At 34.8% G+C, this 23,113-nt stretch overlaps 1 protein-coding gene across 4 annotated transcripts in view; it reads left to right on the top strand.

The window, feature by feature from the left end:
* The window catches only part of LOC115210875 (mariner Mos1 transposase), a 229,504-nt gene that overhangs the window by 57,466 nt on the left and 148,925 nt on the right, over positions 1-23,113 (top strand). The window contains exon 1 of one of the 4 annotated variants that reach the window (XR_003881451.2): positions 6,321-6,751. The exons of 1 other annotated variant lie outside the window; for it this stretch is intronic. The gene's annotated coding sequence lies outside the window, so the exon portion shown is untranslated. Of the gene's footprint in view, positions 1-6,320; positions 6,752-11,461; positions 11,484-23,113 lie in introns of those variants that run through there. 2 more of the 4 variants (XM_029779640.2, XM_036501805.1) reach the window with 2 other exon arrangements.

Here is a 23,113-nt window from a genome sequence, read left to right on the forward strand (position 1 = left end):
GTAGAAACTCTGCCAGATCAGACTGGAGCCTGGAGCAGCCCCTGGCTTCCCAGACCCCGGTCGAACCGTCCAACCTGTGCTAGCACGGAAAACAGACGTTAAACGATGATGATGATGATGATTCATTGATGGTTTTAGATCTTCGAAATCCACGACTGGTGGTAGTTCATCAAACTCGATTTCAACCCCCAACGGGTCTATGCTGCTTCCAAACAGTTCTCTCAATTTTTCAAATCTCTATCTATGATGATTCCTTAAGTTTTTTCAGAGTATTTTTCTGGAGGCAGCCTTACTCTTATTACTGATTTATACATTATAATCTTTTTCTCTATTGCTATACTTTTGGTATACGTGACCATATGCCACTTGTATTTTTTCCTTTTCACCTCCGCTTGCTTTGGTTCCAGACCTGGGTTGTCCAGGCGCATAACAAAATCATGAATGCTGCCTCCTTCCACATCTTGTTGCACTGCTGTTTCTGCCTCTGCGCCGTCTTCCATTATTAATTCTGTTGGTGTCTCGCACCTGTTTCTCTTCTCTTCCATCTCAATCTCTTTCAACCTTTTTTTTGGCTCTGTGGAGATCTCTCCCGTTCTTTTCTCGTCCTCCTGTTCATGACTGTGAAGGATTCCTCCACTATCTGTCTCTGTTACTGGTATCACCACTTCTGCACTCTGTTCTTCACTTTTCTTCTCCTCCTCTTCATTTTCCTTCTGAGGGCACCTTACTTACATGTGTCCTTTTTTGCCGCATAGGAAACATGTTGGCGGCCATCTTCTACTACTACTCGAAGTCTGGTGTCTTCCGGCAGTATGATTTCCTCTGTGATGCCATATAGATTTTTTAAACTCACCTGTATGGCCATCTCAAGGCCATACCCCCACCAATTGACCTTTTTGGTTCCCATTATCGTGAGGATTTTCACCTCATCCTCCATATCGTGCATTATGGCTGCCACCAGCCATGCCTCCTTAATTTCGGGGGGCACTCTGCCGATTCTTACTCTGACAACATGTTTGCCACAGTACATCGGCAGAAGTACCCATTCTGGTGGAGTGGCTTATGACATCTTCTTCATTGCCAAACCATACTTCCATTGCGCCGCACTTTCTTCCACATGTATAAAAAGGTCAACTTTTAAACATTTTCAAGGCACTTCTCTATTGCCTCTATCGGGGCAACCTCAATCTTGTTCGAGGACGTGGACAACATCCTGTATACTACCGTCTTCTTTGCCACATTATTTCTCAATTCTTCTGGAGGAGTCAGCTTTAGATTGGCTCCTTCCTTTACCAGCAATCTGCTTCCTTCCTTCCATTTCTTTGGCTCAATTTTTATTTCTCGTACTTCAAAGGTGTTGGCATTTATACCTGGCCTTAGTTGACGCTGCGTAACTTCGTCCATTCTCCATCGCTCTTCCTTTCTCAACTTCTCCCATAGGTGGGGGATAAACAGATTCAAATAACATGCAGACAAAACATTGACGAAAATCCAACGATATTAACAATTTAACACGGAGAGACTTTCAACAAATCTTTATATATAAAAGAGAAGTTGTGTGTCTGTCTCCTACGATTTAGATTCCTAACTACTCCCACATTTTGCGGTGCAGTTTAACCAAAACCTGGTATCTTATAGTCGTGATTCATATCGAGCCCTTCTGGGTATTAGCGCGCGTCTACGATGAGTCTACGATTTAAAAAAAAATTTACCATCATTTTTTCCATTTTAATGCATTTTTTCGCTATTATATAAGGGAAGTAACTCTCTAAAAATGTCTACGATGAGTCAACGATTAAAAAAAAATTACCATCATTTTTTATTCCATTTTTAATGCATTTTTTGCTATAACTCACTAAAAATGCTTATATAGTTATTTCCCGTACAAGCCCGAGCAACGCCGGGCGATCCTGCTAGTATATAATAACAACGTGTAACAATTCGAACTCACGTTAATGAATCTACTACCAACACCCATCTGCGATTTTTCATCTCCAGAAACTTATTTTCTCACAGACCTCTGAAGCGTCTACTTTCCTGTTGCGGGGCACATCTCGATTTATAGTTAAGTTTTGGTGGGAAAGATATGGAAGTTTATACTCGAAATCGTACAAACGAATCATTGCAACTGAAATACCATTGCTTGACAATTGCGCCAACATTGCCTGATATGCTGTGGCCTATTTCTCGTTACTGAGCTAATGTGGTTTCAATTCTAAACACCGCTACATACTCATGTGCATTGAAAATAACAGCCTAAAGACTAGAGAAAACTCATAAAGCAAATCTCCGTAAAAAATTTTTCTCAAACGTTTGTGTTGAACACACGAGTAATCTATATTTAATCTGACTTAACATTTACATTTTTAATTTTGGGATGAGCCGTTAATCTCGATGTGATTTGTGGTCCTGCCTCTGCGTAGTAGCGATCCTAACTGAGGAAATTTACTGAAAATGGCACTAGGTGAATATAGAACTCTACCTTAGGTAAACAATACTTAAACATGTTTAGGCGCAGGAGTGGCTGTGTGGTAAGTAGCTTGCTAACCAACCACATGGTTCCGGGTTCAGTCCCACTGCGTGGCATCTTGGGCAAGTGTCTTCTGCTATAGCCCCGGGCCGACCAATGCCTTGTGAGTGGATTTGGTAGACGGAAACTGAAAGAAGCCTGTCGTGTATATGTATGTATATATATATAAGTGTGCGTGTATATGTCTGTGTTTATCCCCCTAGCATTGCTTGACAACCGATGCTGGTGTGTTAATGTCCCCGTCACTTAGCGGTTCGGCAAAAGAGACCGATAAAATAAGTACTGGGCTTACAAAGAATAAGTCCCGGGGTCAATTTGCTCGACCAAAGGCGGTGCTCCAGCATGGCCGCAGTCAAATGACTGAAACAAGTAAAAGAGTATGTTTACCATCGATAAAACAGTCCTAATAATCCAAATGGCCGGCACATGATGAAGTTGAATAAGAGAAGTTTATTTATTCAGTGATTTTGTTCTTTTCAAAATTTCAGTTTCTTTTTACATAATTATGTTTTGATAAATCAACTTTTGTGTGTGTTTGTGTGATTGCCTATGTAGGGCCCCTAGTGCATTCCTTTACCTGAAGGTCTATAATACTTTCAAGACAGCCACGTATGAACACTGAGCACCCTAACGTTCGGTTCAACACTCTTTGTTCGGTACCTAAATGTATACATACTATTACTTCTAATTACACTCTTAAAACGATACACCTTCTTCATACTTCGTCTTAATCCACCATTCACCGTGTCATTGCAAATAAGTCATCTCACAGTGGAGTTGCTCTGCTTCAATGAACAGAGGTTTGAAAACCATTTTTCACGACAACCTTTCAACAGCAAGAAGATATAAAGTAAAGTCATGCACTACATTCTTGCCACGCATGAATAACATATAACTAAAGTTTTCAATAGTTGCTGTCAAGATCGTGCAAAATGTGAATTGTTACAAGAGTCAGTATCTCCTTCAAAAATAAAAGGAAAATAACTTAAATAGGTTAATGGTTTGAATAAGAATAAAAGTATGGGTTGATATTATTGAATGTCTCAATCAAAAAGAAAAAAAAATAGTCATAATTGAAATTTCCCGCTTAGTTGAGAAGAGAAAGACCTAGCAACAATTGTTAGCGAATGTCAAAGGAAGGGGGAGATAATTTCAAAAAATTAAGAATTACTCTCTCAAAGTTAGTTTAAATGTTTAGGAAAAAAGAGTTAGATCTTTGCTTGCTAGCAAGAGATAATGGTGGATGTATATCTATTTCTTTACTACCCACAAGGGGCTAAACACAGAGGGGACAAACAAGGACAGACAAACGGATTTAGTCGATTACATCGACCCCAGTGCATAACTGGTACTTAATTTATCGACCCCGAAAGGATGAAAGGCAAAGTCGACCTCGGCGGAATTTGAACTCGGAATGTAACGGCAGACGAAATACGGCTACGCATTTCGCCCGGCGTGCTAACGTTTCTGCCAGCTCGCCGCCTTATGGTGGATGTATATCAGTCTACTAGATCTCATCAGCTTACCATCCCGATGCACCCATATCTTCCCCCATTTGTCTTCACTATTGTCTCTCAATCCCAGATCCTGTTCAACCCTCTTACCCAAATATTCCCCTCTAGAACTGCTGACCTCTACATTTCCCCTACCTACAGCTTTCCTACAGGAGCGAACCTATAAAAGTTCAAATAAAACTTCAACCACATCGGTTTCACCACTTTCAGACGAAAAACCGTTACTGTTTCCGAGGGGCAACATTCACCATGGTCACCAATGCTGCCTCTTGAGAACAATCAATCCATCAATGTCTGTCTAACCATGTATCTCTGGTTCTTTCTCTTATATATATATATATGCATTTTTTTTCCTTTCCATTACCTCCTCCCTCCGTTTCCACATCATTTTCCATCGTATTTCATTCCATTTATTAAATTCAAGAAGCTTTCCTTGATTTCGTTTTGTTTCTCCGAGCATCTCTGCTTCTTTTTGCTTTCGAACCCATTTTTTCCACTCATCTCCTCAGCAAGTTCTTTCCTCCTCCTTGCTTTCTTTCAATAATTTTCACCCTCATTTTCTTTCTCGTCTATCATATCTCATCTTTCTTCTTTTGGTTCATTTTTTTTTCTTCTTCACTTTGTCTCATATTGCTTTTTAGCCATAATCTCTGCTTCCTTCTATTCTGTTTTCCTTCCACTCACACCTCACTTTCCCCGTTACCCAGTACGTCTTTCTTCTCCCCACTCTAACTCTCTTTCTCTCACACACTCACACCACTTGATGCAGTCGAACTGCTTTTGTTATAACAACGATATCAATAACATCATCATCATGGGATTGAGAGACAATAGTGAAGACAAATGGGGGAAGATATGGGTGCATCATCATCATCATCAATATCGCCAACGATTTTTGCTGTTGCTGCTGCTGTTGTTGTTGCTGTAATAGTTGCGATGCAAATTACAGTTATTGCTCAATCCTTTCTGTCCCTGGCGTCTTTAGTCAATTGGAAAATTGACATCGACAGCTTTTTAACTGTTAGTATGGCGTTGTATATTTATTTGCACCGAATATATATGTGTTGCGACTGGCTTTCAATTAAAAAAAAATATATTTAACCAAATAAAAATAAAAACTTCAGCTACAGCTACAACTAAACGGAGAAGAGAATGGCTATAGAAGTGAAGAGAAAATATTAGGTCTTATCTCACATAGCTATATTACAGTAGAGGATTGACAGACAAATAAATCAATAGACTCAGAAAAATACATGGATGTTTGTAAATATATTATGTGTGTATGTACGTACGTACGTATGTATGTATGTATATGTATGTATGTATGTATGTGTTATGTATTATGTATGTATGGGTGTACGTATGTATGTATGTATGTATGCATGTATGTATGTACGTATGTATGTATGTATGTATTATGTATGTATGTATGTATATGTTATGTATTATGTATGTATGTATGTATGCATGTATGTATTATGTATGTATGTATGTATGTATATGTTATGTATTATGTATGTATGTATGTATGCATGTATGTATTATGTATGTATGTATGTTATGTATTATGTATGTATGTATGTATGTATGCATGTATGTACGTACGTCTGTATGTATGTATATGTTATGTATTATGTATGTATGGGTGTATGTATGCATGTATGTATGTATGTATGTATGTATGTATGTATGTATGTATGTATGTATGTATGTATGTATGTATGTATGTATGTACGTCTGTATGTATGTATGTATGTATGTATGTATGTACGTACGTCTGTATGTATGTATGTATGTATGTGTTATGTATTATGTATGTATGGGTGTATGCATGTATGTATGTATATATGTATGTATGTATATTTGCATGTATGTATGTATGCATACTCACACACACACACAACGAGAGAGAGAGAAGCGCGATTTGGTTTCGGTGTGAAAATACTTGAATGAAAGAACGAAAAAAAGGTATTATGGATAGAAACGGTAGCGTGTGCATGTGTATATATATATATATATATATATATATATATATATATATATCGGTGTGTGTATGCGTTCGTGCGTGTGTGTGTGTGCGGGCGTGTGTCTGCGTTTGTGCGTGCGTACGTGTGTTAAATTGAACGTCACAGCATAAATAAATACAAGAAAATAAAAAAAAAATTTACAAAACCGCGATAAAGAGAGAAAGAAAGAAAGAAATGAAGAAATGATTGACGGAGGGGGAAAGAAAGCAGCGAAGAGAAAAGAGGAAGAGAGAAGTAGGGGAAGAAGAGTGAGAGTAAAAGACTAAGAAAAGAACGGTAGTAGGAGTGAATGCCTATGTTACTCTACTCAGATCACTTTCTCTAGTTACCGGTGTCATTTTGCTGCTGTTCTGGCGCTTCGTCTTACTTTTGGGGATTTTAGTTTCATCGATGGTGGTGCCTAGACGAATTCTGCCAGTTCCTTCCCTATTATTTAGTGCCAGTTTCGTACATGACAACTGCTATCAGCCTTTCTCTTAACACATACTGAGATTTGATTTCCTCATTTAATCACATAGAGACGAAAAGTACTCGCAGAAACCTCTCCATTATATAAAACTACCACCACCTTAAACATAGATCTGCATACATTCATATTTCTCTCTCTCTCTCTCTACACACACACATATATATTTATATACGTATATATCGGATTTTCAAATACCCTTGCCCCACGTAAGGTGAGTACATGCATAGATTTTTTTTTCAATGTAAAACAAGGAATCACGACTGTATTTATTTATTTCCCTTATATGTATGTTGCTGAAAGGTATTGAGGGAGCCAAGGGATCTTTTTGACTTTGTTTACATTTTAATCCTGGTGTAAAGTATATGTTATTGTTATTATTTTATACCAAAGTTGGAAATCATTGCTATGTAAGTAATCATTATTACTATATTGTAAACTACAGAATATCTCTGCGAACGTCTTCAATTCCTCGTCATGTCAACCTGAAGAATGTACTCCATGTGTGTTTGATATAGGTAGATGGACAGGCTGTAAGAAACGATAAAAAGATTTAATGAAGTATCAAGACTGCTAAATGAAGTGTTTATAGAGACAGAGGGATCAAATTATAGGGGTAAGATCGAATACGAGTATCGTTTATGTGCGTATGTGGAAAATAGAGACATCCATTCCACAGGGTACGTCAATATTTATCAAAATGAATTTTATATTTCACTGAGAGTGCTCTGTAAACTAATTAAGAATTAGAGCTATGAGGAAAGTCTTTGAGCGAATTTCTGAAAGCCGAATCCTGAATATACCAGTACAAAGAAGGGTAGAAAAGGACGGTGTCTCTTAAGAAGTTCTAGGTGGACATTTACCTACCTTTTGTCACCCTGACGAGTTTTCAGTGTGTTTTGTTATCGAAGTGGTTGACAACAGCCATTGATTGCATAAATCGATTTACTTAACAGTTTGAGCGAGTTATAGCGATAGACAGTTACATTTAGTCATATAAAGATGCACCTCGTACACCGACAACTTTTATTTATTAATGGTTGCTTTAATGTGGAAGAAGGGCTCGTGCCCGTGACTTTCACAGGTTCCCTCTCTCCGTGGCAAGTAAATACAAGAGACCGAAGCGATAAGATGTGAAAACTGAAGGAGAGAAAGCATCTGACATCAACAAATGACATTGGCCATCAGGTGTCTTAAAACAGACTAAATCGATCGAACTAGGGTTTTCCTCTGAGATTTCGTATGTTTTGTGTTTGTGCGTGTGCGCCTATATATATATATAATATAGATATATATATAATATATATATATATATATATATATATATAGATATATATATATAGGTATATATATTTATATATATATATATATAATATATAGTAGGTATATATATTTTATATACTATAATATAGGTATATATATTTATATATAATATATATTAGGTAGATATATTATATATATATATTATATATATATATATAATATATAGGTATAATTAATAATTTATAGTATATATATATATTATTCTATAATTTATATATTAGATATATAGGTATATAATTTATATATATAGGTATATATATATATATATAATATATATATAATGTATATAGGTATATATATATATATTATATATATAGGTATATATATTTATATATAGATATATAATATATATATATATATAGGTATATATATTAATTTATATATAATATATATATAGAGGTATATATAGTTATATATATATATAATATATAGGTATATATATTTATATATATATATAGGTATATATCTATTATATTATATCTAGTAATATATATTTATATTATAGTTAGTATATAGGTAGGTATATATATATAGGTATATATGTATATATATATAGGTATATATATATTATATATATAGGTATTATATATATATATAGGTATATATATATATATTATATATATAGGTAATATATAGTAGGTATTATAATATATATAGGTCTATATGTATATAGAGGTATATATATATATATTAGTATATATATATATAGGTATATTATATATATATATATAGTGTAATATTTATATAAGTATATATATATATAGGATATTATATAAGGTATATATATATAATAGGTATAATATATATATTATATGGTATATATATATATTATAGGTATATATATATATATAGGTATATATATATATAGGTATATATTTATATATATAGGTATATATATAATATATATATATATATATATATAGGTATATATTATATATATATATATATAGGTATAGGTATATATATATTTATATATATATATATATATATATATATATATATGGTATATATAATTAATTTATATATATATATATATAGGTATATAATTTATATATATATATATATATAGGTATATATATTTATATATATATATAGGTATATATATATTTATATATATATATAGGTATATATATTTATATATATATATAGGGATATATAGGTAGGTATATATATATAGGTATATATGTATATATATATAGGTATATATATATATATATAATAGGTATATATATATATATATATAGGTATATATATATATATATATATATATATTATATATATAGGTATATATAATATATATATATATAGGTATATATGTATATATTATGTATATATATATATATAGGTATATATATAATAGGTATATATATATATATATATATAGGTTTATATTATATATAGGTATATATATATATATAGGTATATTATATATATAGGTATAATATATATATAGGTATATATATATATATATATAGGTATAATATATATAAGATAGGTATATATATATATAGGTATATTATTATAGGTATATATTTTATATATATAGGTATATATAATATATATATAGGTTATTTATATATATAATATATATAGGTATATATATATATATATATAATATATATAGGTATATATATATATATATAGGTATATATATATATAGAATTATAGGTATATATATATAATATAGGTAATTATATATATATATTTATATATATATATATATATAATATAGGTATATTATATATTATAGTATATATATATATATATTTATATATATAAATATATTTTATATATATATATATATATATTATATATATATATTTATATATATATATTTATATATATATATATATATATTTTATATATATATATATATATATTATATATATATATATATTATATAATATATATATAATATATATTTATAATATAATAATATATTTTATATATATATATTTATATATATATATATATTTATATATATATATATATATATATATATATATATATTCATATATATATATATATATATAATGGTTTGGTGATACAGCTAAAAAGCTTGTATGTGTAGATGTTTCTACACATACAAGCTTATATATTATATAATATATATATATATATATATACCCTCAAATTTTATTTTCAGTCCTATGCTTTACCAATGCATTCTGCACGAATTTGACAATTACATGTAAACACACACACATATACATATATTGACACACACACACATACACATGTAATAACTGACGTTGCTTCCACTTACAATCCACGTTTGTAGTGTCTTCTTCTTTAGATTTCAGACTCTAGGTACGCGAGAATATCTCGACACATATCCATCCACCTGGGCTTAGCAATTGCAGCCGTCTCTAGTTGTGTGTTTCCATTGCATTAAACGATTTGTGATACGTAAAACACAAAATTCATACCCAACTAAACCAATGTATAGGGTATAGATATGTATATTGTGTACCCATGTATCTGTTTGTGTACTACATTTATTATTATGTATAGTGATAATGATGATGATGATGATATATATATATATATATATATATATATATATATATATATATATATATATCACCGTGATCACCGTGACCGACCAGGCTATCAGATGTTGCTACACATCGCTGGTCACAATGCGTTTCGCATTGTTTTAACCTTTAAATGACGCCACCCCGCTGGCTAAGCGAGCAGGCCAATATATATATATATATATATATATATATATATAATATATATATATATATATATATATATATATATATATATATATATATTAGTCTGCCTGCATAGTTCAGCCGTTAGAACATTAGACTTTTTTTATCTCTTAAACCTTAGAGGCGATCGGAGGTATCGAGGGATCGGATCCCTCTGCGAGTGCACTTTCCTTTTTTTATGGTAGTGTCTCAGTATAGCAATAGCCCTGGCTAAAACCATTTACACACACATACATAATATATATGTATATAGTCATCATCATCATCATCATTAAAAATTTAGTTCCGCTTTCCATTCTGTCATGGGTTGATTTGTTTGATGGGATCCGACGGTGTTCGGAGAATCACTTTTTACTCCAATGTCTCCATTTCCGACCTGGTTTCTACGGCCTGATGCCCTTCCTAATATCAACCCTTTACAGTGTACTGGTTGCATCTTTTGGTGGTACCCAATACAGTGTGTCAAGTGGTTGATATTGCCAAGTTCCTCCAGCCATAGAATCTATGCCAAATGTATGAGTGTATGTATGTATGTGTATGTGTGTCTATATACGTATGCGTGTATATGTAGTATATATGACTATGTGCATGTGTGTATCAGTGTGTCATTATCATTTAATATGCTTGTTCCATACAGGCACGAGTTATAAAAAGTCGAAGGCTGGTCGTGATGATGATATATTTACATGTTTGCGTGTATGTACATATACATATATGTATGTGTATATGCATTTGTGTGCATAAAAGAAGTTCCTGTCGAGAATGGGTTATGCCAAAGCTATCTTATTTTATCATACCTAGCCAGTTGAGACGTTGCCAATTCAGATCAGTGTTGTTATTTTTGAGGGACAACCAAGTACAGGTGCTTCGTCCGGAATGTTTTGAAGAGAATCTATCAAGGTGAGGTTTGAATGTTGCGTGAGTTTCTGAAGCTGTTTTATGGCTCCATGAATAATGTATACAAAACTTCTTTGATTGAGACAGAACTGCAGCGACTCTGTGTGTGTGTGTGTACATATATACATACGCTTGTGTGTGTGTGTACATATATACATACGCTTATGTGTATGTGTACTTGTATATGTATGTATATACATATATGTGTGTGTGTGTATATATATATGCATATATGTATATATATATATATGCATATATGTATATATATATGCATATATGTATGTATATTATATATATGCATATATATATATATATATGCATATATATAATATATGCATATATATGCATATATGTGTATATATATATGTATATATATATATGCATATATGTGTATATATATATGCATATATATATATGCATATATATATATGCATATATATATATGTGTATATATATATGCATATATGTATATATATATATGCATATATATATATGCATAAATATATATATGCATATATATATATGCATATGTGTATATATATATGCATATATGTGTATATATATATGCATATATGTATATATATATGTATATGCATATATGTGTATATATATATGCATATATGTATATATATATGTATATGCATATATGTATATATATATGTATATGCATATATGTATATGCATATATATATGCATATATATATGCGTATATGTATATACGTATATGCACATATATGATTCTGTTTTGGAATATACATATATGCACATATACGACTCTGTTTAGGAATAGTGGGTCTCGAAGCGCATAAAGCTATAAATAATAGCATGTAAACATAGGATTGAAAAACCTCTTTTGGGTGGAAAAGTCGAGGGGCTGCCCGTGGTACTCGAATGCATATCTCTTATGGACAACCCCAATATTAAATGCTATTATTTATAGCTTACGCAATGTGCTTGGGGATCCACTGTTTCAATAAATAATTATTTCACATTATATCGAATGTTCATAACATTTTTACGACGTCACCAATATATATATATATATATATATATATACGCTGCAATATACATATATATATATATATATATATATATATATATATTATATATTTATTTTGCAGGTTTTAGATTTCTCCTCCCAGAAGTCGATTGTTAAGGGACTTCATTCAATCCAAGTTTTGACTATTATTTTTTCGAGATATATTTTGTCTGTAATAATCGACGGTTGGTTGTGTTGAGGGTTTGAACCGTCTACTGTCCGTGTTTCGAAGATTATTAGACGTTCACGTACATCTTCGCCGCTGAATAGAGTGGCGGAGGTTGTGATCCCAGTAGTCGAAGCCACCAGTTACGCTGTTGATTGTTGCACTTATTGATTTTACAAGAACATCGGATTTCATTGTGTCTTTTTTGATCATATCTCAATCAGTCTATAATATATATATATATATATATATAATATATATATATATAATATATATATATATAATATATATATATACATATATATATATATATATATGGCTGTGTGTGGAGGGAGAGACGGATAGAGACATTTATGCATATACATATTACACACATATACGTATTCCTGCAGTAGTAAATGTGTGTGTGTGTGTGTTTAATGTTTGAATATGGGTATTTTTTCTATGTAGTGATTTATTGTATATGACTATGTTAACTGTAGAATTTGTTACAAATGGTAACTAGCGTACGTGTCTATGCAACACTACGTTTTCTCACCGTCTAATAACAGTGTCGAGCCAACTAGCGAGATTTTATGGGGGGGTTGCTCGGCCTACAAGAAATAGCAGCCAAATTTCTTTCAACTCACACCCTCTTAAGATTCAGTCTCTTAAATAACGAGACTAAATTTTAGAGGCTGCAGTCCTTTCACACCCATAATATAGACGGGTTGGTCATGGCTGGAAAGCCTTTGATCATGTGCCTGTTCGATCAGGGTTGACTTGCATTTCTAGTTTATAGGAAGTATTTCCAAGCGTTGGGGTTAAATAATCCGTGGAAGCTATTTCATTTGAGTTCTTGATTTCGTTTTCGTTCTTCATGTGAAATCGTGTGTTAAAATAGATTTGTTTTTTTATTTTGGTAGGGTCACTATGCCAACAAGAAACACACACTGGTTCTGTTTCACTTCTATTATTATTATTATTATGTGCCCTTCATCCTTTGCACTGGAGCCAATGTAATCGACTAATTTCAGGCCTTTGTACCAATAGTAAAAAGGATTATTGTTGTTGTTTTTATTTAACCAATCGATTGTTTGATAATAAATAGTTTGGTGAATGTGGTTCGTCAGTCCTTATCGGTGGCATCCCCTCTTCACTTTAAGTCCGTCTCCTAGTTTCTTGTTTTCGTGAAAAGACCAGGCCGGACAAGTGAGTCCAGCCCACTTATGCATGCCTTTCCTCCCTTGGACACACAAAGACCTGTTGAGGCAAGCGAAGTCGATATCGAACCTCATCCGACGACAGGCACCTATGCCTGCGAAGACCTGTTGGGGCAAGTGAAATTGGAATCGAAATTGAACCAATCCTATGACTGGCAGATGCCAGGACCCCTGGACTGGAGATACGTAAAAAGCACCATCCGAATCGTAGCCGAAGCCAGTGCCGCCTCGACTGGCTTCCGTGTCGGTGGCACGTAAAATGCACCAATCCGACCGTGGCCGATGCCAGCCTCGCCTGGCACCAGTGCAGGTGGCACGTAAAAAGCACCCACTACACTCACGGAGTGGTTGGCGTTAGGAAGGGCATCCAGCTGTAGAAACATTGCCAGATAAGACCGGAGCCTGGTGCAGCCTTCTGGCTTCCCAGATCCCCGGTCGAACCGTCCAACCCATGCTAGCTTGGAGAACGGACGTTAAACGATGATGATGATGATGATATTGCTAAACAAAAGAAATTATGCTCTAGTCCAGGTTATGGTGTACAGTTCAGATTTCACTGTAAATACAAGGATGTTTATTATGAATCTACTGCACTCAGTATTTTTAAAATGCCTTGCATTCTACAGTTCAAATTTTCTGGTGGCTACAAGGATATATATTATATACATCCTCTGCACTGGGTATTAAAATACCTTGATTCAGATTTCATTTTGGCTGCAAGAATATTTATAATATATCAACCAACTAAGGGATATCTATCCAATATACTGCTGGTAGAATACCCAATTATTAATACACAAATGTTTTTTATTGCATTGCAGTTTTTTTATATGTAAAGCATAATATGTTATACATGTATGTACATTCTTGTAATTGTCATTTTTATAAATATATAAATAAATTGATATAATATAATGTCTAAAAGTTGATGAACCACCTATTGATCCCCTCCATTTTCTTATTGCTCTCTCTCTCTCTCTCTCTCTCACTATATATATATATATATAAGAGAACCATACGTGTGAGATTGGGGCCAGAGCAACAAGCTGGCCTCCATTCCGATGGTGTGTAAAAAAAGTACCATTTGAGCATAATCGTTACCTGTGTCACCTTACTAGCATTTGTGCAGTGACACATGAAAAAACATTTGAGCGAGGTCATTGCCAGTGTGCTGGACTGGCTACTGTGCAGGTGGCACATAAAAAGCACCATTTGAGCGTGGCCGTTGCCAGTACTGCCTGACTGGCCCTCATGCTGGTGGCATGTAAAAGCACCCACTACACTCTCGGAGTGGTTGGCGTTAGGAAGGGCATCCAGCTGTAGAAACTCTGCCGGATCAGATTGGAGTCTGGTGCAGCCATCTGGTTCGCCAGTCTTCAGTTAAATCGTCCAACCCATGCTAGCATGGGAAGCGGACGTTAAACGACGACGATGATGATGATGATATATATATATAAATATATATATATATACTGCACTGGGTATTGAAATACCAGTTGTATGGTTCAGATTTCATTGTGGCTACAAGGATATTTATTATATATCTTCTGCACAGGTATTGAAATACCTTGTTAAATTGTGTGGTTCAAGATTTACAGGTGTATTTATTATCTGTCTGCTACATCAGGTATTACTTGCAACCTGCTGAATTACAACCTTTGTTACAGCAGTAATATTCACTGTGCACTAAATCTGGCTTTGATCTTGAATTAGATCAGTTTACCTTACTCCACTCATACCTGGGGAAAAAATACGAATGGCTATTACAACTTCCCATTTTGCAGATAATTTTAGGTTTATGGTTTCGTGTGTGTTTGTGGAAGTCAGTGTAATATATTTTTTAGCTGGTGGCACACTTAATACAATGTGTGTCTGTGCATGTACGCATGTGTGTACACACACACACACATTGTACATAATGACTGATACAAACACACCCTCGTATTGAAAATTTAACAACCTGTACAAGTCTTTGAATTAATGGACTCATCTTCTGGTTTGCCATTGAAGATTGCTGTGAATGAAAAACTCTGGTGAACACACGCATTTATGGTTTCTTTTTAGTGAAAATGGAGAAAGTATGTTATTTTTATAACTACCTAGATTAAGAGATTTGAAATCTAAGAGAGTAGGGGCAGTGCGACGGGTTTTTAATATCGACTTTTCCAATTTAGTAACAGAGATTTTATGGCTAAGGTGAAAGTTTTGTAAGCATGTAATATCTGGAATGAAAGAACCGAGAGAGTGCTTAGCAATAGTAATAACAATAGAAGTAAGGCTATTGAACAGATTTTCTTTGAGTTGGTATAGAGGCCCTGCAAGTTCATAGAAACAGTGGCTGCTATTGTAGTGAGAGAAAACTTAATAAGAAGCACGCTTTTGTGGTTGACCTGCAATTGTACGATGTTAGTGATTGTATTTCTTTCCTCGTATATGTGCTGGTGGCACGTAAAAGCACCCACTACACTATCAGAGTGGTTGGCGTTAGGAAGGGCATCCAGCTGTAGAAACTCTGCCAGATTAAGATTAGAGCCTGGTGCAGCCATCTGGTTCGCCAGTCCTCAGTCAAAATCATCCAACCCATGCTAGCATGGAAAACGGATGTTAAACGATGATGATGATGTGTAGACAGTAATCCCTCGACTATCATAGGCGTTACGTTCCAGAACCCTCCGCGATAGGTGAAAATCCACGAAGTAGAAACAGTACTGTACTGTATATAGTTTTTTAAAAATTATTTTTATAATTTGTATACGTTTATTTTATTGAAAACAACTCCACGGAGGAATTGATGTAAGATTAAATAATAAATTGTGATAGAGCGAGGGATTACTTTATATATACACATATATTCATATGAACCTGTATAATGGATATTTGTGTGAGACAAAATGTAAACTGTTGGAGTTTCAGGGCGCTATGAAGTCTGTTGTTTAGCTCTGGTTTTCAGATGTTAGGTTGATGAAAGACAATTGTCTCCACAGATAGATCACAATTTATTGCAAGAACATTCCCAGAAACTCTAGAATTTCCACATTTAAGTTCTCTGCTCAATACACATTGAAATATCTCAAGTGGACTTAGGCTCAGGATTTTAAGAAATTCATCGTTTGATTTTTGTGTGTGCATTCGCACAAGCTGAGAGGGACAAGAGATTGTTAAGTGCTTACTTAGCATTAACTAAATGATTCTTGACAGCTATTTTAGAGAGTCCTCATTATAATAGTACCATCTGCTCTGAATCTTGGACCCATATGTTAACAAAATAACTGTTGCATAGCCCCCGTTAGCCCTACATAGACATCTGAGTATACTTTGAAATCCATTACACTGAGTATTCTATGTTGTTGCTTGAACTTCTGGTAATACATGGCTGCCACATCCAACCCCTACCCCAAACCACCTTCCCTCTTATCAGCTTCAGAAGGAATCAGCTTTATTACAAAAAATCAATTCTTAAACAACATCATCATCGTTTAACATCCACTTTCCATGCTAGCATGGGTTGGACAATTTAACTGAGGACTGGCAAACCAGATGGCTGCACCAGACTCCAGTCTGATCTGGCAGAGTTTCTACAGCTGGATGCCCTTCCTAATGCCAACCACTCCAAGAGTGCAATGGGTGCTCTTATGTGCCACCGGCACGAGGACCAGTCAGGCAGTACTGGCAGTGGTCATGCTCACATGGTGCTTTTTATGTGCCACCTGCACATGGACCAGTCCAGCGGCACTGGCAACGACCTTGTTCGAATATCTTTTAGGCTGATATTTAGAGAATGGGGTTAGCGAAATATATCGACCCTAGAACTAGACTAGTACTTTATTAAATCTGGAACCCAAGGAAACTGCTGGTGGCCTGCTTCAGCTCCAACATTCCTGGGAAGAAGACAACACATTCATGTTTTGAACATTGGTTGAATCTTAGGATTACAGGTTTGCACTACCTACTGTTGATTATGTTTCTGTGATTAAAGAACCAATAATTAAAAAAAAATTGAATGAAGTATTTCTTCATATGTAGAGGCGCGTGGCTTATTGGTTGGGGTGTCAGCACCATGATCGTAAGATTGTGGTTTTGATTTCTGGACCAGGCGCACGTCGTGTTCTTGAGCAAAACACTTCGTTTCACGTTGCTCCAGTTCACTCAGCTGGCAAAAATGAGTAACGCTGCGATGGACTAGTGTCCTGTCCAGCTAGGGAACACATACGCCATAGAAACTGGGAAACCAGGCCCATGAGCCTGGCTAGGCTTTAAAAAGGGCTCATAAAATAATAAAATAATTTCTTCATATGATCTCATCTCCACCACCAATGCCATGGGCCAATGACTAGAGCAATAGTGTTGAAATTAGTTGTTGTACTCATTCAGTTATGCATTTCTCAGAATGAAATGATTGTTAGGGACATTGCAGATATAATTTCTTGGCTCACACTGTGTAGCGGATATGGAAGAAAATTGTTGACAGGAGAAACAACTATTTAGGTATTTCTTATTTCTTTATTGCACACAAGGGGCTAAACATAGACGGGACAAACAAGGACAGACAAACGGATTAAGTCGATTATATTGACCCCAGTGTGTAACTGGTACTTATTTAATCAACCCCGAAAGGATGAAAGGCAAAGTCAACCTCGGCAGAATTTGAACTCAGAACATAACTGCAGAAGAAATACCTATTTCTTTACTACCCACAAGGGGCTAAACACAGAGTGGACAAATAAGGACAGACAAACGGATTAAGTCGATTATATCGACCCCAGTGCATAACTGGTACTTAATTAATCGACCCCGAAAGGATGAAAGGCAAAGTCGACCTCGGCGGAATTTGAACTCAGACGAAATACCCCTAAGCATTTTGCCCGGTGTGCTAACGTTTCTGCCAGCTTGTCGCCTTGTATTTATTTAGGTATTTCTTTTGTGTTATACCCCATGATACAATACAAATGTGTTTTTCTTCAATAGCTTGTAGTCAGCTCAGCGTCAGCACCCATTTGGTACAGTGGTTTCTTATGAAGCAAAGGCAGTTGATTATTTCAAGTTGCAGGGAGTCTTTATTTACTCTTTTACTTGTTTCAGTCATTTGACTGTGGCCATGCTGGAGAACCACCTTTAGTCGAGCAAATCGACCCTAGGACTTATTCTTTGTAAGCCTAGTACTTATTCTATCGGTCTCTTTTGCCGAACCGCTAAGTTACGGGGACGTAAACACACCAGCATCGGTTGTCAAGTGATGTTGGGAGGACAAACACAGACACACAAGCACATACACACACATACATATATATATATATATATATATATATATATATATATAATATATATATATATATATATATATATATATTATATATATATATATATATATATACGACTGAAACAAGTAAAAGAGAGTATAGCTGTTAAATAAAAAGGTACTAGATTATCTTGGCTATGTTAACTGCAATAGGCTAAAATCCTACCACAGGAGAGATTTACCTTTCATGTGCTTCACACTTGGAAGCTAGAGTTAAACACCAGCTCTTAGCTAAGCTTCAAAGATGGAGGAGGTATTTCCATCTACAGGCTCAAGCCCCTCATGCTGTGGTGCTTGTGATTTAGAAATTGTGCCATGAGGCCCAATGAATTCTTCTGTTCCTCTATCAAAACTTGAACATAGATATTCTCCATACCACCCACATTTCATAGTTAAATGACTGATAGGAGGAAGAAAGCAAACTCTATAAACGTTTCATATTTGTAATCTAGTTAGGAAAAGTAAATATAAAATACACAACAAAAAATGTTCTAATGTATCACCATCACTCACTCAGCTCTCCTTTTTATCTTTAGAATACTTTCTCTAGATTATCTCCAATAAATTCTGTTATGGTTTCCTATGAACTTTGTTCTAAGAGTTTAAATCCATTTCCCCCATTTCTGGCATGCATTAAATGTTATTCAAAGTTTTGAATTTCTGCATTAGTAAATGTTAAACATTCTTTTTGCTGTTAATTGCTCTTTTTTGCACTAATTACATTACCATGAAATAGCAGTAACTACTAACTTTCATGTGGAGATTTTTATTTTATTTATTTATTTTTTTCTATTTTAATGACTTAATCAAAAGTGGAAAGTCTGTGCTCATTATTACAGTTTATGCAAAGCCTCTGAGACTTTTGACAAAGAGAAGAAAGCATGACTCGTGGATTGCTCCAGCTGAAAACAGCACATTGAGGTATTGAGTGTTGGCATAGGGCGGTGAGCTGGCAGAAACGTTAGTATGCCGGGTGAAATGCTCAGCGGTATTTCGTCTGCCGCTAGGTTCTGAGTTCAAATTCCGCCAAGGTAACTTTGCCTTTCATCCTTTCGGGGTCGATTAAATAAGTACCAGTTACGCACCGGGGTCGATAAAATCGACTTAATCCGTTTGTCTGTCCTTGTTTGTCCTCTCTGTGTTTAGCCCCTTGTGGGTAATAAAGAATTAGGTATTGAGTGTTGTCTGACTGGAGATGTGAGTCAACAATGTGAGCTTTGATAAAGATGTCAAAGAGCCATGTTATAGTGTTCAACAAAGCAAAGGGTTAAATCTACCATCCAGGAAAAGTTATTCATCCAACAGGTTTCTGTATTGTTTCCATCAACCTACATTCACAAGGCTTGGTTTGATCTGAGACTTTGGTAGAAAAAACACTAGAATCAAAACCAGAACTATGTGATTAGAAAATGAAATTTTTGACATCATGTTTATTACTTAAGGACACCACATAAATCCATTTAGCCAAGAGTCCAACAGTTTAAGCACTTCGTTATTGAATGCAACATAATCTAGTTAGCCAGGAGTTTGATACTTTAGCCACTTAGCTGCTTTGCCATTGTGCTCTTATTGTTCTGAACTCCGTCACGAAAATGCAGAATTCATGAAACTAATGGCTTAAGTAGAACTTAGCTTAAACTATCATCATTGTTTTTAATGTCCTCTGTGCCTCAAGAGTAAGTTTGAGAGAGCTGGAGACTAGCAGATGTGTACAGGAAATTTCTCTTTTAAATCTGAAGCCACTAACTTCAGTTTCCTGTCTCAGTGTAACCATATGTACTGAATATTAGCTTCAAATTATTTCTTTTATGATGATTACTCTCTTACTCTTTTACTTATTTCAGTCAGTTGACTGTGGCCATGCTGGAGCACCACCTTTTAGTCGAGTAAATCAACCCCAGGACTTATTCTTTGTAAGCCTAGTACTTATTCTATCGGTCTCTTTTGCCGAACCGCTAAGTTACGGGGACGTAAACAGACCAGCATCGGTTATCAAGCGATGTTGGGGGAGGGGAACAAACACAGACACGTAAACATACACACACACACACACATATATATATATATATATATATATATATATATATATATATTCGACGGGCTTCTTTCAGTTTTCGTCTACCAAATCCACTCACAAGGCTTTGGTCGGCCCAAGGCTATAGTAGAAGACACTTGCCCAAGGTGCCACACAGTGGGACTGAACCCGGAACCATGTGGTTCGCAAGCAAGCTACTTACCACACAGCCACTCCTATTATGATAGGTTTTTTTAAAAAAAAATTTATAAAGGATGAAAACTGTTTGAAACTTTGTTTCTTTTCTTTGTTTAGGTGAATGAATGTCTTCCTATCTACATCCTTTCCCTAACAGACAACATTGTCCATCAACTCACATTTCTCATATCAAATGATCTGTCTCCATCCATAAATTCAGAATGCTACATGAGTAAAGACACCTTTCAGAGTAAACAAACAATAATAATAATAATAATAATAATAATAATAATAATAATAATACAAACAGAGATCTTCTACACTGGACACCTTTTATGGAATTTCTACCTACTCTTTTTCTGAGCATAGCCATTTCCCTTATAATAGCACAATCCTAGCTTCTTTTCAGGGCGGTGAGCTGGTAGAATCATTAGCATGCCGGGCGAAATGCTTAGCAGTATTTTGTCTGCCGTTATGTTCTGAGTTCAAATTCCTCCCAGGTCAACTTCGCCTTTCATCCTTTCGGGGTCGATAAATTAAGTACCAGTTATGCACTGAGGTCGATATAATCGACTTAATCCATTTGTCTGTCCTTGTTTGTCCTCTCTGTGTTTAGCCCCTTGTGGGTAGTAAAGAAATAGGTATTTTGTCTGCCGTTACGTACTGAGTTCAAATTCTGCTTAGGTTAACTTTGCCTTTCATCCTTTTCGGGGTCGATAAATTAAGTACCAGTTACGCACTGGGGTCGATGTAATCGACTTAATCCCTTTGTCCTTGTTTGTCCCCTTTATGTTTAGCCCTTTGTGGGCAATAAAGAAATAAGAAACATGTGATCACTATGAGCATCATACATATACCCAGCAATGCAGTTTTTTATAACAGTGATCTCTATTTGTTATATGTCTCATACCTTTGTCTGTCCTTGTTTGTCCCCTCTATGTTTAGCCCCTTGTGGGTATTAAAGAAATAACAATCCTAGCTTCTTTTCTGCTTACGAAAACTTTCATGTATGCTAAGTTTAATTTAAAGCCTTTCAGTTCTATGTTTTTCTTTCATGTATAGAATTTCTCCAAATCTTCTATAGATTTTGCTATAAGGATTATGTGAAGTCCTCAAAGGCAGCAAATCTTAAACCCCTCTGTTATGGCTTGGAGAACTATAATAAATATAAGTAATGGCTAAGAACCAAGTCCTGATGGACTCCTACTTGAATGCTAAGATCATTGCTGAGCTTGTTGCTGACTCTTAACCATTTTACTATAACCCCTTCAATAAATATATATGTGTGTGTGTGTTTGTGTGTATGTAAATTTACATACCACACACTCACATATGCGTGCATGCAGACATGAGTGTGTTTGTGTGTGTGTGTTTGTCACTGTGTGTCTTCGCATTGACATGGTTTTTGGCACCAGTGATGTTAGTTTATGTCTTTCATAAATGATCTGGCATATGAAGACTATTTAAATAAACTGGCTTTAAAACAACTTAGGGTTGACATCAAGAAAGGCGTCTGACTAGAATGCTACCTCGAGAAATTTTATTCAACTCATGGAAAAAGTAGACATCATCATCATCATTTAACATCCACTTTCCATGCTAGCATGAGTTGGACAATTTGACTGAGGACTGGCGAAGCAGATGGCCGCACCAGACTCCAATCTTGATATAGCAGAGTTTCTACAGCTGGATGCCCTTCCTAACGCCAACCACTCTGA

The sequence above is a fragment of the Octopus sinensis genome, linkage group LG4, assembly GCF_006345805.1.
Source record: "Octopus sinensis linkage group LG4, ASM634580v1, whole genome shotgun sequence".
Lineage (NCBI taxonomy): Eukaryota > Metazoa > Mollusca > Cephalopoda > Octopoda > Octopodidae > Octopus > Octopus sinensis.